The sequence below is a fragment of the Leuresthes tenuis genome, unplaced genomic scaffold (assembly GCF_036924035.1).
Source record: "Leuresthes tenuis unplaced genomic scaffold, fLeuTen1.0.hap1 SCAF_11, whole genome shotgun sequence".
Classification (NCBI taxonomy): Eukaryota; Metazoa; Chordata; class Actinopteri; order Atheriniformes; family Atherinopsidae; genus Leuresthes; species Leuresthes tenuis.
The window spans coordinates 21,242,753-21,252,332 of record NW_027325365.1 but is presented as its reverse complement, the minus strand read 5'-3'; the positions used below and the strand labels follow the sequence as shown (position 1 = coordinate 21,252,332).

The following is a 9,580-nucleotide window of genomic DNA, read 5'->3' as shown; positions in this document are numbered from 1 at the left end:
TTCCACAGCCTTTGTTTTGTTCTGCTGGGAGATCCTCAACCTGCCTTGCTGTGCTGTGTTGAAAATAAACACTTTGCTTTTGAAAAGACCCTGCATCTGTGTCCTGAGGCCTGTGACAATAACTTATGTTCCTCACACACACATGATGAATTTCCTCAGTTGGTTCTGCAGTCAGTGTGACCAAAGCAGCATCTCTTTTTTTTCGTAGCCTCAGGCAACCCATCTGGGGGCACTTCTGTTGGTCTCGAGGTCTGTTGGATCTGCCAGAGCTCCTTCAGAATACCACAGGCACACACACAAAGTCAGCCAGAATGAGCACATAAGTCCGGAAACTGTCTGCACAACAAATTCCTCACACATACAAAAACCAAGTCGACACTGTGATTCCCAGCCCGTACTGGCTTCCATTGTTTCAGCTAATTCATATCATTTTCATTTGAACTAGCATAGTTTGGGTCTTTAAATTTCCTGTTCCAGCCTGATGGGCAGAACCCAAAGTTGGTCTGAATTTGCCATAGAGAAGTCTCGAAATGTGGGTGAGGTCTGACATAGATATATCATTTGCTTTCACTCCTCAAAGGCATGACCGTGACCTTCAGAGACCTTTAAATCTGTTTACACAAAGGGAACAGAGCGGTAGACTGATCAGTGCGGGACCATCCATTTATTACCGGCAGCACATCCACTTTGACATATTCCCTTTCTGAGACAAGCTTTGTGCCTTTCATGTGTAAATTAAATGACAAAAACAAAAGCAAGCCTTCATAACAATAAGTTAAGCTTGAAAAGGACTCTGTATCACTAATAAAACTGCTTTGACAAGTGTTAAAAACAAATCAAGATCATTTTAACTGAATAATGCCACATCTATAGATGCCTGTCAGCAGCTTGTAGGAAGGCCTGTGTGTTGCTGCAAAGGTCAAAGGTTCCCTTAATACAATGACTTTAATAACGAGAAAGACTTAATCTAGGCTGATGACAGAAGATTGATTTTCTTCACTAGAATTAAATTTTTCCTTGTAACACTCAAGAAATCAACACACGCCGAGGTTCAAGGAAGGACATATGATGATACTTAAGGAGCCATTGCTTGACAGTAAGAGTAAGATAATATGCAAAGAAGAGCAAAATAGTGTTAAATGAAAAAATAGCTCTCGATACGGCATTCTTTGAAGTAAATGCTGCCATTCTGTACTTGAAAATAATGCACGAACATGTGTGCCACCAGAAGTACAAAGACAACTAAGGTAAGAGAGCCAGTTTCTAGACAGAGTAGGAGTGAGATCAGTGACGTAGCTGAGCTATAAATACAGTGTTCCAAAGGCCATATTGACATTTAGGTGCTGATTTATCTGAGAGCTTGGGTCTGGTTTATGAGGTCTCAATCACTATTCACAAGCAGATGCGATGCTATCGAACCCTTCTTCCTCCAGCATTATGAGAAAGTACTGCGTAATTGGCAGGCATTGTATATGTGATACCTTTGAGAATAATGATGGTAGCATCATGTTGGGAAAGGGAAGAGTTATTTAGAGCATCCCTGCTTCATGTTCTGCAGAGACAATAAGAGGTGACTGACATTTAGAGTGGATGGACAGAAATAGCCCCGGGTTGACTCATCTCTGTTGAAGAGGAGCAACAGCATCAGAAAATATTTACTGTAGGTAGATCAAAGTGAAACGACTGTGGACAACAATGTGCAGGAAGAATCCAGCTGCAGCTCCCAAGGTGTACGTAGGTATGAGACATCCACACAACAGACGACTACAATGCACCAGCAGTGACCTGGTGAAAGAGCTCTGGTAATATAACCTGGGCTTTGCATCAATGTGAAATCCACTCTTTTTGTACCAACTGCATGAACGAGGCTGGTGAATTCATTTCAGCTCAGACTCACATCATTAACTTGTTTTCCTTTCCATAGCAGCCGCAGCTGTTGCTCATGGGTATAGTAGTGTTGTTGAAAATAACAGAGTTCATTATAAAAGGAAACATTTGAATTTACAGTTCGGAGTAGTCAGGACCAAAAGTTTTCAACACTCAACCATTTCTAGGGACAACTGCAGTGCTTAAGATCAATACATTGTTATAGAGGTTGAAAGATGAGAAGAAGACATACTGTATGTCCACTCCATGATCAATGAAGCTCATGGGATTATAGTATTTATGCAACCTAATTAAATAATCTGAGTTATAGTGAGTCCAGTAACAAGAGGAATGTAGTTTAAACTGCTAATGTCCAAAAGATGTTGTTTTTTTATTAGATAAAATGAAAAATGTTTCTTTGTCCATTGCACAGACTCATTTTTCGCAATACATACCTAATCCACGTGGTACAGACAGCTCAGACAGGTTTACTTCCTCAAATTTTCTGACAAGATATAGTATAGTCACAGAAAAATGAAAGGAAACACTGAAGACATAAGATGTGCTCATCTGGTGGCATGAAAAAGTTTGGGTAAAAGTTGGATAAGAATAGGTGCGTGACAAGAGGATAATCGAATCCAAAATAAGTAAATAAAAGATTTAAATCAGTTCAGAATTTACAATTCACCACATTGGTCCAATGCATCATTTTGCATCAGTGTAAAAATTGAGCCTGCTATCAGGGTTTCAGTCTGTAATTAGCCAATTAGGAATATAGGTTGTTCAGTCATTGTTAAGAAATGCCAGAATTTCAAAGATGTACAAATACTCTAACCCCTGGGACCTTTTGGCCTCCTTAGCAGCTTCCTAGCACTCTGACAATTAAAATGATTGATGCCCATAAAGAAAGGGAAGGCTATGAAAGCGTAGCAAAGCGTTTTCATGTAGTCGTTTCACCAGTTAATATTGTAATTAAGAAATGGCAGATTTATCAGCCTCATGTGTGGTGGTGGTTCACTGAACTACTGTGCTGTCAAACTAGAAAGAAAGAAAGACTTCGTGGAAGACTGATCAGATGACAGCTATTCTCGTGGTCTCGTGTCAAAATACAGCGTGGGAAATGAGTCATTTTTGAATAAGCCTGATGCTGTTTTAGAACAGCGCTAACTGTTATGACCGAGATGGATCGACCCTGCTTTGGACTTTCAGCCAGTGACACAAGGGAACATTTCACTGATAGAGGGAATATGAGATTCATAGAAATATCAGCAACTTTTTCAGATTTTTTTAAGGTTTTACTTCAGCCCCCATTGTTCCTTAATCTAAACATAACTGCGGATAAACCTCAAGTGAGAAAGACGACTCAAGACCATTCCAGAGGTGAAAGCATTTCGCAGGAAGAATAGGCAGATATCCTCGAAACAAGAACTGAATGCTGGCGACAAAAGGTGTTTACATGCTGTGATACGAAGTGTTTTCAAGTACTGACCAGGAAGAGTGCTTGCATTTGGGCCTTTGTAACTTTTTTTGCCACTTTGAAACTGTAAGAGATAGACAGACGAATGGAAACTCTTAAAATATTCTCATTAACAACAATTTTGACCGAGGCTGTCACTGTACCCTTTTTATTGGAAGAAGTCACTTTCAATAAATCAGGACAATTACTGAAATCATGATCCTGCTCCCGTTTGTCATTAAATCAATCGGTTTGATATCTAACAGCTGTAATCATTCTGACATATCACCTTCCTTGCACATCTTTGCGAATAAAAGTGCAAACTGTAGCCATTGTCATTGAGGTCACGTAGTTCTTCAATGACAGAAGTTTGTATCCACCCCCTCCAGCCACAACTGCCGTGGCTCACACAGTGCTCTTTTCCCTCCCTCTCCAGCTTGTCTTCATTATGCTGCCAAGAAGCATATGGCTCTATGCTGACATCGTAATTATATATATTTCCACCCCCATCTTTTATTTTCACTCGCAGCTTTTTTGTGTGTGTTGACTTGTGTGTAATCCAACACAAAAAGTATTCATGCTGCAAGTGTGTGTCAAAAACAATCTGACAACTTGAGAATTTAATGGCTCCAGGAGTGGCTGCATAAAACCAAGGGTGATGATTTCACGGAGCTAATTGTTCATTTCTTGCTAATTAAAATACAGTATGGAGCAAATGAATTGCCAAGCTGTCGGGACAGATTGTAATTTCTCTAAAATCAGTATTTAGTCAATAAAATCTGTGTTATCCAGGATACTGTTGATAATATGGTGTGCGTAACAAATAGGATGATTCATGTTTAAAGTTAAAACTTTATAAATCTGTCGATGATTGTTCTTTTATTCTTATAAAATCTTTTCAGTCTTTTTGGGATTAAATATTTTTCTTGTCACATAATGTTCCTGTTGAAAGCAATGTGTTGAATAGGCGTAGACTTTGTTACAGGTGATCCATCCAGAAGGTGGTGAATAATTCACTATTTGGTTGGCAGGAAGCCTTGGTACTGATGAAAGTCTTGGCTTCCACCCCAGGAGATTGGAGGGCTGGGAGGGAAGCAGCCTGAGGATCCAGCCCAAGCAGAGAGCTAGCTTAGCATAGATAGTGGTCAAACAGCAGTTTGTTCATTAACAGTCCTTTGCTGGGTGATGACATGCAGTCAGTGTCAATTGAACAGCTGTGGCAGAACAGGTGGGACTGTTACTGCTAGGAGGAGAGGAGAAATTAGGTTGAGAGAAGATTGCCAGAGAGTACAGCAGGTGTATCTGAGATCAGCCGCGTATAAGATGAGCTGCGGTCACTGGTTAAAGTGCAGTCAGAATTCTGAAAAATTAAACTCCGGCTGCAAACCCTCAGGCTAATATAACACTGCATGATTAGATAGAAGGAATTTTCTTTCCACAGACTGCATTTACATGATTTTTTAAAAAAAAACAACAACTTAAAAATCACTCTAAAACCAAATTTACTAACATCTTTTACCCTTGGGGTCAATTTGACCCCAGCAACTTAAGCCTTCAGAAAATTATTAGAGTTAATATTGTTTCCCAAGTTTGAGTGTCAATTACTTTATGTTTGTTTGTTGACTACCTAAATAGCCCTTTAGATAAATAAAAAATACCCCCCCTCCCCTGATACATCCAAAATACCTGTTCGCGACTATGGCGAAATATGCAGATCACCATTAAAATCTCACTGATGGACCTAGAATTGGAAAGAGATATATTTTTGGTGTTTTAATGGCTTTATATTACGTCTAAGTACATATTTTTTTTATATATATATTATTTGGAATGAAAAAAATATCTGTTATCAAGAATAGTAACATGGATTATGTTTGGGGTCAATTTGACCCCAGAAAATTTTTTATTTGTAAAACAGGATCTCATCATAATCAGAACATCAGTAAGGAACACATAACAGGTATTTATTTCCACAAATATTTTTTAAAAGTACATTTAAGATTGGTCTATGCTACACTAAGTGTTATGTATGCAGATATTTTTGTATGAGAAGTCACTAAAATTTGTTTGACAGAATATGAACAGCATACTATCTTTCCTTCAGGCCACCAGAAGGTACATTCCAGCTTTTGGTCTGCACTACTGTACACATGATGTGCAGAGAGTGCATGTATGTTCCTTGCAGATATATTTTTTGCATTTTACACAGGTGTTACTGGTCTTGGAGTCATTTCTGTTTGGACAGACCTGGCACCGACCACGTTTCCTGCCTGTAGTTTGAACCACTGGAGGAGCTGCACAGTGTGCCTCTGTTTGGATGTCCTTCACAACAGTTGCAGCAGCAGTTGATGCTCTTGGAAGGCACCGTCTTCTCTCTGTATGAGATTTCACCAACGCGTAACCCAGCTGCTCCAGGAAAATCCTCCTTCGAGTCAGTGTTCCGCTGTTCCAGTCCTTGTTTATCTCACTCCATATTATAAAGGCATTGTAGGCGCTGAAGAAAATTACAAGGGGCCAACAGGCAGTCATGCATCAGCAGCTGTGACCCTTTGTCTTGTTACAGTCCAAGACCATTTGTGGTTTTCTGTCTTCTCTGGTGCTCAGGACAACATCTTTGTGCATGGTGCTCATCAGCAGGACTTTTTTCCCTTTCTTGGGGCAATAGGAGATGACAGTGGCTCTGTCAGTGAAGGCAAACATTGAAGATGTTACCGCCCTGTTCTTCATCACAAGCAGCTCAGTGGGAAGCTCTGACTTGTTTTTTCTCTCACTGTCCCCAACATGGTAACCTTCCTTTTCAGCAGTTCTTCACCCAGGGCATATGATGTGAAAAAATTATCACATGTAATGTTATGACCATTCAGTCCTTCAGCCATGTCAACTACCATCCTCATGCCCTGATTTTTTACTAATGGATTTACTAGTGTACACCTGCATATTCCAGGTATAGCTGGACTGGGCATCACATGCTGCCCATATTTTGATACTGTATTTGCCCAGTTTGCTCGGTATGTATTGTCTGAAGGGACAGCGCCCACGAAATGCGACCAGACATTCACCCATAGTCACGTGGGGGCCTGGATTGTAGAGAAAGTGTAATCACTGAACCCACTTGTGCCATACATTTCGTATTGCTGCAAGTTTGTCACGCTCTGGTCAACCAGATTCCAGTTTCAGCAGCCAAAAGGTTTGCTGTTGCTTCGCCTTTTGACTTGTACACTCTGGCCAAAATGAGCAGCCCAATGTAGGCTTGAAAGTGGGTGACATCCAAGTCTTTCCAACTCTACACATACACGCGGCTCCCCTCTAAAAGTGTCATCTCAAGTACATCCTTTTTGATAGACGGTGTAATGAATAGCTCAAATGCTGATTTCATGTCTTGGACATGGCTTACAGCGTATCTGGTGGGGCCTGGAACCATTTTGATTACATTAGTAGCACTAAGTCTACCCTGTTGTTCAAGAAGTGTGGAGACAGACCATACTAACTTTCCATTTTTGGAAGGCAATATGTTTGTTGGTGGTTGAAAGACAGGAGGTTGAAAAACAACACTGAGGCTCTCATTCTCATCAGTAGAGGATGCCTCATAATCAGGGTCCTCCTCAACATCATCCTCTGTCTCCGACACATTCTCATCCATGTCACTGTCCAGGTCAAAGAGTTGCGACAACACATTACCGAAACAAAACCTTTTCTGAGAAGACGTGTAGTTTGTGCAGAGAGCAGAAAGAGAGCACACGGAAAACCAAGAAGACTGCTGTGCAAGCTTTTATAAGTTTGCTCCACCCCTCATGTTGTGTGGACTATCAATGTCTTCACGGGAACCATAAGTTCCCAAACCCCACCATTTGCAGATGGGATAGAGTCTGAGCAAATCAAGATTGGTTCCCACAAGGCAGAGGCTAAAATATGCGGGAACGTGAGAGCAGACAGTGCTTGAATTCATCAACAATGTTGCAACCTTGTGCGGGAAAAGGCAGAGGCATAAAAACACACACACATACACACACGTTATGTAAGGTTAGGGCCCTAAAACCTTCTGAAGATTATATTTTTTGTTAATTAATTGTTTGTTATAGTGACCTCAATATCATCCAAAACAACCAGAACCAATGTGTGTAACATGTTGATATTTCTTATATGTTTTACACGGTGAAAAACAGCTTGGGGTCAAATTGACCCCGAAAAACATAGATGTGTACAAGTTGTGCACAGGAAATTGAAAACATATCTTGTTAATTTCATGTTTTCCCAGTTGATCCAAATAAATTAGGAAAAATCATGAAATATGAAGCAAAAAAAATGATGTCAATAATTTATTTAGAGATGTTAAACATTGAATGAGGTCAAATTGACCTCAAAGGTAATAGGAGGGTTAAGTAATGCAAACATCTTAATCCGACTATATTAGTACTCAAACGATTCAAAGCACACCCAGGTAATGTGGTTCGATGTCAAATTACTCCTGCACATATACGTTTGTCAGCTTCACCGTTCCCATACCGAGTTTTGAAGAGGAAGTAGCTGAAGAAGCCAGTTCACAAAAGCTGATGATACCAACAAGAAAAGTGTGCATCGAATAGGTATAAGTAAAGCAAACAGTACGTATGAAATTTGAACAGTCGTAAAGCTGTCCAACTCATCACTTAACCTGATACTAATCCACCACCAGCTAAATTGTCAATGGTTTTAGTGTGTGACATAATGGCCTCTTTCCAAGAATTTGTAAGAAGATGTTGCCACAAAGTGCAGTGGAGTCATACCTCAGTAAATAAATCAATTCAATCCTCAGCTGGGACAAAGAAGCAGCTAAATAAATGGAAAGCTGTTGATGTAAATATATTTACTGTGAATTTCTGCTTACAAACCTTATTTCTAGCGACATCCTTAAATTGCTTCATTCCTTGATATATATTTTTTTCTCCTTAATTTCTTTCAGAAAAAAGGTGCTCTCATGAAAGGTCTTAACAAACAATTGCAGTTTCTCCTGGTAGCTTGCAATAAATCCTGCTCAATAAAGAATGCATGAAACATGATTGATGCTTCAAATGGAACAATAAAATAACTCAGTACCAGAGAAAATTCACAGGGATAAAAAAAAAAAAAAGAATTCCTTTAATATGCAAATTGGTTTTCCTGGAGTGTAACTGTCAGTGTATTGTCAACGATGGCACAGATATAAAAGCCCAATGTCAAGCATTAATTTGAAAAAAAGATGTAGCTGATGTCTACCAGCTGCTCTGTGGGAGGCAAAAAGTGAGGCGTTCAAGTCCCATGTGCATTTTATTGATGTATACTTTGAGTAACTAGCTTAAATACAAGCTTTGTTTTATTTGTGAATAAACATGCACTAACGTGAGTTTAATTTGCATATCATCAAATATGCATTTCTCATCCCATCCTATCCAGTATATTAAATTCTATAAGTGTTTAGTATTTACTTGAATCAGTGAATGGAAGAGTTCATGTATAACAAGAAATACTTAAAACTTAAAGCGTTCTTTTTCATGATGTCTTTAGGCAGATACTTTAATTAATATGTATAACTAAACTTGATGCGCATTTGTAGTGACTAGGCAACAGGTGGATGAACGCAGTATCTTTCATCTCCAACAACTATATATGCTGCTCTCCACAGCGTTGATTGTGACTTCATGTGGAGTGACACTCCTGTGAAGTGTGAGTGGGTGAAAGGAAAAGCTGCTTTTAACTTAAAATTGAATGGCTGATGTGTAAAAAGAAAAAAGAAAAAATCTGCCAACAGTTATTCTGACTGGGGAACATTTCATTTCAATCTTGAGTTGTTTGATTCTTTAAATAAGACTCACCCCCTGCTGGCTCGAAAAGTTTGTGGTTTTTGTGTTCGAGGAAAAGCAGCAACTGGCTTGACTTCAGTCAACTTAAAAACTGTACCCCCCCCCCCCCCATATTTCAACTTTTACTGTAATGTTTCAAACCACTGCTGCAGGATAAGTCACTTTTACTCATTTGGTTCTGATAGTTGGGACAAAACCATAGCTTTTTTGCCAGAATATGTCAAGCACCTTACTTATGCATCATGCTATTGGAATTTTAAATGCTGTGAAGCATGTTGGTAATTCTTTACAACATATTGAGTATGCAGATGGAAAGCAGAAAGGGGATTAGATTGCAGAAGGCGTTTGAAGAGTTTCTATTTTTTCCTCTCTGTGAAGCTTGTCAACATGAAATCCACGTAAGAGGTGGCTGGTTTTAAAAATACCACTTGCAGCACAACAC

The 9,580-nt window shown here is 39.4% G+C and overlaps 1 pseudogene; it reads right to left on the bottom strand.

Moving 5' to 3' along the window:
* Positions 1-567: 567 nt before the first annotated feature.
* LOC140318571 (uncharacterized) lies at positions 568-6,962 on the bottom strand (annotated as a pseudogene).
* Positions 6,963-9,580: the final 2,618 nt, after the last annotated feature.